Source organism: Microtus pennsylvanicus, chromosome Y (assembly GCF_037038515.1).
Source record: "Microtus pennsylvanicus isolate mMicPen1 chromosome Y, mMicPen1.hap1, whole genome shotgun sequence".
Classification (NCBI taxonomy): Eukaryota; Metazoa; Chordata; class Mammalia; order Rodentia; family Cricetidae; genus Microtus; species Microtus pennsylvanicus.
In genome coordinates, this window is record NC_134602.1 from 9177657 (window position 1) to 9184088 (window position 6432).

A 6432-nucleotide genomic window follows, 5' to 3' on the forward strand; every position below is an offset into this window, starting at 1 on the left:
GCCACTGAGATACCAGCCCATTGAGTTGTGGTCTCTCTCTCTTTTAAAAAGCAACTTCTACCTTCAGCTTGATCTCTTGCTTGAGCTTCCCTTCCGGCTACTAGGCTCCTTTTCTGATCCTGCAGAGGGCTTTTGTAAGGTGATGTGGGAGTGTCATATATCAATCTGTTGATTTCATTGGCTAAGCAATAAAGGAACTGCCTCGGCCCATTTCATTGGTTAGAAGATAGGTGGGAGGAGTAGACAGAACAGAATGCCAGGAGGAAGAGGAAGTGAGGTCAGACTCCGCAGCTCTGCTCTCCGGACCAGACGCAGGAGAGACGCCATGCTACCTGCTCCAGGGAAGACGCACGCTATGAAGCTCCAACCCAGGATGGACTTAGGCTAGAATCTTCCCGGTATGCGCACCTAGGGGCGCTACACAGATGATTAGAAATGGGCCAGAGCAGTGTTTAAAAGAATACAGTGTCCGTGTAATTATTTGGGGCATAAGCTAGCCGAGCCAGGCGGCTGGGCATTTGGGGACGCAACCCTGCCGCCGTCCATATTACTACAAATGGCGCCCAACGTGGGGCTCGAACCCACGACCCTGGGATTAAGAGTCCCATGCTCTACCGACTGAGCTAGCCGGGCCAGGCGGCTGGGGATTTGGGGACGCAACCCTGCCGCCGTCCATATTACTACAAATGACGCCCAGACGTGTGGCTAACTGAGTCCACAGAAAGCCTGAGAAAGCTTAGAAAAGAATAGAGTAAAGCATGTTTCTTACGGCAATTTCTTGGGTCTGCTCTACTTGCTAGAGGCAAGCAAGCGCCTCATCTAAGAGAGGCTTCCTGACTCAGCTTCAGCTGCAAAGCCTGCAGCTCATTAAGAGGTCCTGCCACGAAACACTTAAACAGTGTTGACAAAAAGCTGAACGCATGTTTTTCGGTTTTCAGCCGTAGCAGGAAAAAAGCTGCGCTGTTTAAAAATGCCGGCTTTCTGGGCCATCCTGCCAGGGCAAACTCTGACTGTTTGAGGCAGGAGGGCCAGCTACCGAGAGAGGATTTGAGTGTTGTCTGTTGTAGCTTGCTGGCTGGAAGGGACCTTGAACCGCCATAGAGGTGTGGCTATAAACATGGCTGCAGCCTGTATATCCGCCATGAGGCTGGAAAGCTAAGGAATGGACTGGATCTAGCTGGCAAAGCCATGCCTTTAGTCCTACTGAGATTGCTTGGCAAATTAAAGACTCACGTGGTCAGAAAAAGAGAGATATACAGTTAAAGAGAGATTCAAAGACAGAGAAAATTTCTGAATGGTTTAAAGTGTGTTAAAATATATGCAAGCTGAAAGTTGAAGTTCTTAAAGCAAAAAACAAAAAAAAAAGGAAGAGAGTTGTTGTGTCTACACACCTTTAATCCCAACACTTGGGAGGCAGAGGGAGATAGACCTCTGTGACTTCAAGGTGTGGTAGCACACGCCTTTAATCCCAGTGCCTAGAAGGCAGAGACAAACAGATCTCTGTGAGTTCAAGGTGTAGTAGCAAACACCTTTAATCCCAATGCCTGGGAGGCAGAGACAGGCGGATCGCTGAGAGTTCAAAGACAGCCTGGTCTACAGATGTGCGCTCAAAAAGCAAAAAGTTAACGTAGGAATGTCACAGCTTAGATTCTTAAGCGCCTAGTGATTTAAAGGCGCAAATCAAAAGTGCTCCTGGATAGTAAAAAATTGCAGATTCACAATAGGACAGATTCAGACCACTAAACGAGTCACACTGTTGGATGAATGTACGTAGGCTTGGGAGAGAGAAGAAAAAGAATATAGAGAATAAAGTTAATGGTTTTAAAAAAAAAAGGTAAAGTCTTTAAAGAGACAGAATAAAGTAAAGTGATAGAGTAAAAATAAGCCGCGTAAAGATGAAAAATTCACAGAGAGTCTGGATTCTTTGTATTATTATGTTTTCTTTAAAATTTTTGACTGTGTAGGAGCTAAGTACAGAGAGACATTTCATTATATGGGCTGCCCAGTGGAACCAGAACGGATATCATGAGGGTATGATATCAGAATTTGGGTCTAAGGATATGATGCTTTGGAGAGAGTCTTCTTTTGTTTTCACAGAGGACCAGACCCTTTGGATTTCTTCTATCCCGATTTGGTATGATAGACCACGACCTCCTGAAATGTTCCTGTGAACGCCCTCAAAAAATTACGTCACTCAACTGCCAACTGAGATAAACCTGGCACACAGGTTACACCCTAAATGATCTGATTAACAGCGCCCCCATTCAGCAGGAAGCAGTTTGGAGAGAAAAAACTGCGCCCATGTTCCCAAATATAGTTTATAAATGTTCTTTTACATTTAAAGGGGGATATGATATAGACATGAATAATTTGCATTAGTATAGATTTTGCTTTATTGATAGAGATTTACGGTTAATTTTGTTATATGTATGAATGTTTCTGATGTAACTTTTACTTGATAACTGTTTTTTATATGTAATTTTGCTATGTTAAGGTTAAAGCCTTCGTTTTTTTTGTTTAAACAGAAAAAGTGGAAGTGATGTGGGAGTGTCATATATCAATCTGTTGATTTCATTGGCTAAGCAATAAAGGAACTGCCTCGGCCCATTTCATTGGTTAGAAGATAGGTGGGAGGAGTAGACAGAACAGAATGCCAGGAGGAAGAGGAAGTGAGGTCAGACTCCGCAGCTCTGCTCTCCGGAGCAGACACAGGAGAGACGCCATGCTACCTGCTACAGGGAAGACGCACGCTATGAAGCTCCAACCCAGGATGGACATAGGCTAGAATCTTCCCGGTAAGCGCACCTAGGGGCGCTATACAGATGATTAGAAATGGGCCAGAGCAGTGTTTAAAAGAATACAGTGTCTGTGTAATTATTTGGGGCATAAGCTAGCCGAGCCAGGCGGCTGGGGATTTGGGGACGCAACCCTGCCACCGTCCATATTACTACAGTAAGGGATTGTGATCTCTAAGTTTTTCCCCTTTCAAGAACTAATCATTCTATTAATCACAATTCTAAACTGCTGTGGGAGTTTGTTTGTGACTTATGCCTTCACATGTGATACAAGCGACCTGTGTGTATAGGGTCTTCTCTCTGTTCATGTGGGGAAGGCATGGCAGCAGGAGTAAATGGCTGCTCATTCTCTGTAAGGAAATCAGTAAACAGTGGGGACCAAGTACAAGGATGTCCTGAAATATTAAGTCTTGTCCTTTCAAGGCCCCAAAGCCTCCAGCTAGGTTCAGGGTCACGACAATCTCCAAAACCCACCGAGCATGAAGTATTCAGAACCAGAAGCCTGTGTGTGCCATATCACATAAATTCATCGTGAGTACACCAATCTGTTTTTTTTTTTTTTAATACTAAATTATTTTGTCCCATCGGAACGATCTATATTACCAATTAACCAAATTTGCTGCATCTTTGGTGTCCTAGAATTGCTTTAAATTGTTGCTGGGACAGTCTTACAAACCTTCCTGTGCTGTTATGAGACCTTAAGGGGACAGCACTTATTTCAGAAATCAAAGGCAGTTGGGTTCAATCCTATGGTTAGCTGTTAGCTAGACACTGGAAGGATGGATTTGACTAAGAAAGGGAGACAGCATACATGGAGGCAGGTAACCTTTCCTTTGCAAAATGACCCATTTTGAGGCCTTACTTCAGGCTCTTCTCTTCTCTTAATCTTGGTTGTTTTATTAGTTTAGGAGAAGAATTAAAACTCCATTCACAGTATCTGTGAACCTGAATGAGTTAAGTATGTGTGACCAACTTGATGTCTGCCTGTCTGTCAACAGGGCCAGAGTTCAGGGGCATGTGATGCATAGCACAGGAATGTCAGCCATCAATCTCTGGTCCACCTAACTCTACAGCATTAGAGTTGTCATGGTTGCTCATCTGATCTTCCTCATATGATCTCCATCCACAGAGATGTCAGAAAAATCCTCCCCTGAGAGTGCAAGTTCTTTACAAATGAAAGATTATACAACAGAAGACACATGGGAGATTTATATGGGCAAGCTGTTGAAAGGATAAAGTGACAGAAGAAGTTTATTGATTAATTAAAGAAAGAATCCGCTTTAGCTGATAGGTTAGAACATAGGTAGGTGGAGTAAACAAAATAGAATGCCGGGAGGAAGAGGTAGTGAGCTCAGAGAAGCCATGCTCCCCTCTCCCCGGCAGATGCCATAGCTCTGCTCTCTGAGGCAGATGTCGATGCAGCCAGCCACCATGTCAGACATGCTGAATTTTTCCTGGTAAGCGCACCTCATAATGCTACACTGATTATTAGAATTGGGTTAAAATGCTGAATCTAATGGGCCAGCAGTGTTTAAAAGAATACAGTTTTTGTGTATTTATTTCAGGCATAACCTTCATGCGGCCCTGGTGCTGGGGACACAGCCTCGCTGCTCAAATAACTACAGAATGGCTTGCAGCCTTCTGGACAATTGAATCCACTGAAAGCCTGAGAAAGCTTGGGAAAGAGTAAAGCATGTTTTCTTGGTAGCAGCGATTTCTCGGTCTGCTCTGCTTGCTAGAAGAAAGCAAGGGCTCTCATCTAAAAGAGGCTTGCTGACTCAGCTTCAGCTGCAAAACCCTGCAGCCCTTAAGAGGTCCTGCCACAAAACATTTAAATGGTGTTGATAAAAGCCAACTGAATGCTTGTATGTTTTCAGCAGTAGCAGGGAAAAAAACTGTGTTGTTTTAAAATGCCAGATTTCTGGGCCATCCTGCCTGGGCAAACTCTGACTGTTTGATGAAGGAGGGCCAGCTACAGAAAGAGGGCTTGAGTGTTGTCTGTTGCAGCCTCTTTGATGGCAAGGAACCTGAAACACTGTAGACTTGTGGCAATGAATGCAGCTCTGTTCGGTACCTCAGCCACAAGGTTGGAATGGCAGAAAGCTAAGGAATGGGCTACATCTGGCCAGCAAAGCCACGGCTTTAGTCCTACTGAGATTGCTTGGTAAATGAAAGACTCATGTGGTCAGAAAAACAGAGAGAGAAATAGAGTAAAGAGAGATTCAAAGACAAAGAAAATTTTTAAATGATTTACAGTGTGTTAAAAATATGTGCAGGCTAAAATTTGAAGTTCTTAAAGTTAAAAAAAAGGAAGAGAGTTGTTGGGTGTGGTAGTACACACCTGTAAACCCAACACATGGGAGGCAGAGGGAGATTAACCTCTGTACCTTCCGGGTGAGGTAGCACATGCCTTTAATCCCAATGCCTTGAAGGCAGAGACAAACAGATCTTTGTGAGTTCAATGTGTAGTAGCATACACCTTTAATCCCAATGCCTGAAAGGCAGAGAGAGGCAGATCTCTGAGACTTCAAGGACAGAGAGGTATACAGAGTTATTCCAGGTCAAAGATACAGAGAACCTGTCTCAAAAGGCAAAAAATAAAAAGGAAAAATAAACAAAATAGAGGTTAAATTGAAGAGCACAAACATGGAAAATTCACAGCGAATTTTGATATTGTATGCTATTATGCTCTTTTTGAATCATTTGAATTTTGAGGCAGTAGCAATAGCTGCTAAAAGATGTTTCTTTATAAAAGCTGCTGAAATAATCCAACATAGATATTTTGAAAATGCCTTGACTTTGAAATTTGGATCTAAGGACATGATGCTTTGGAAAGGAGTTTCTATTTTGTTTTCACAGAGGGTGATAGTCTGTGGATGCCTCTATCCTAATATGGTAGGATGGACCACGCCCTACTTAAAGGCTGCTGTGAACACCTTTAAAAAATTGCTTCGCTCAACTGCCAACTGAGATAAATCAATAATGATGGCACCATTCAGCAGGAAGCATTTTGGAGAGAAAAAACTGCACCCACGTTCCCAAATATGGCTTATAAACGTTCTTTTCCATTTAAAGTGGGATGTGATATAGATATGAATATTTGCATTAGTATAGATTTTGCTTTTCTGATAGAGATTTTAGGTCAATTTTGTTACATGTATATGCATTTTTGATCTTCATTAAGGTATTGTGATTGTGTAGTTCATTTAAAAATATAATGTATATAGGTTATTAATGAATAATCATTAATAATAGTCAAGTTTGTAGTCATGTTAGTTAGATTTGCTAGCTACATAGATATATATATTTCTGTCAGATAGGCATTATTCATATCTCTCTAGAATACAAAATAGGCTATTTAATGTTTTAGTACCTTAGGGTTTTTCATGACAGTGAGACACTCTACTCTTGGCAGCACATATCTACTTCAGGAAGAAGATGGGCATCAAATAGGATCCTTATGGAGTTTGATAGCCATTTGGGGAAGAAACTGCTCTTGCCTGGATTGTTGCATAAACTGTACACAGAAAACACTCAGAGAGAGGACTACTGAACTTGCCTAAAGGTGAGATGATCTTTTCGTGTTCCTGATTCAGGAAAGGGTCAGCAAAACATTCTTCAAGACAAGCAGATAGTG

General features: G+C 42.4%; 1 non-coding gene across 1 annotated transcript; it reads right to left on the bottom strand.

Annotated features, from left to right (window-relative positions):
- Nucleotides 1–560: 560 nt before the first annotated feature.
- On the bottom strand, nucleotides 561–633 carry Trnak-cuu (transfer RNA lysine (anticodon CUU)). Its single transcript has one exon. It is a non-coding gene; the product is annotated as a tRNA-Lys (tRNA).
- Between the last annotated feature and the right edge of the window lie 5799 nt (nucleotides 634–6432).